Source organism: Octopus bimaculoides, chromosome 3 (assembly GCF_001194135.2).
Source record: "Octopus bimaculoides isolate UCB-OBI-ISO-001 chromosome 3, ASM119413v2, whole genome shotgun sequence".
Taxonomy (NCBI): domain Eukaryota; kingdom Metazoa; phylum Mollusca; class Cephalopoda; order Octopoda; family Octopodidae; genus Octopus; species Octopus bimaculoides.
The window spans coordinates 162,307,464-162,308,201 of NC_068983.1; the positions used below are offsets into that span (position 1 = coordinate 162,307,464).

At 30.9% G+C, this 738-nt stretch overlaps 1 protein-coding gene across 1 annotated transcript in view; it reads left to right on the plus strand.

Annotated features, from left to right (window-relative positions):
• The window catches only part of LOC106867187 (elongation factor 1-delta), a 34,096-nt gene that overhangs the window by 946 nt on the left and 32,412 nt on the right, over positions 1–738 (plus strand). The window lies entirely within an intron of this gene.

Sequence of the window (738 nt, forward strand, 5' to 3'; positions counted from 1 at the left end):
TGCCCCCCCCCCTTTAAAAAGTTTCGATAAACCAATATGAAAGTAATTTCTTTAGAGTTTGGGAAATATTTCTTTGTTCTGTTGATTCCTTCCATATTTAAATACTTGTACACTTTATGAACTTCGTTAAATACTAACGTTATTCTTTCTATTAATTTTGATATTTAAGAATAAACTTTAGTTTCATTTCTTCATTTCATTTTGGTGGAGGCACTGCGCCATTTTTGGCACTAATCCAAGTTCTTTAACCGACTTTACGTCTCCCTACAAGCTACATTAGTAAAATTTCCTTCAAATCCTGCCCTAATTGTATCATTTTTACCTTACCCCAAAAGTGAGGTTCGTGACTGTCTTTGGTCATAAGTCTACACAGTCAGGCTGAGTTCGGGTTAAGTGAAAGTAACACGTAGACAAGAACAAACTTGATTATAAAACATTTGGGTATAACTACGGTTTAGTGCCCCGTTGATTTTGTTACATAACTTTCTGAACATTTTCTCTTTTTAATGCAAGTTTACAGATACGTTTTCGAGAGTGTAGATTACAATAAATGGGCCCTAACTCTAAACTGCGGTTATGTTACGTAATAACTTTGTAAAACAACACAGTAAAAAAAAATTATGCTAAAATTATTTCTCTAATTTGATTTTTGATATTTAAATCTGTGGATAAATGCTTTGGTGTGTGTGTGTATATGTATGTATATATATATATATATATATATATATATATATATAT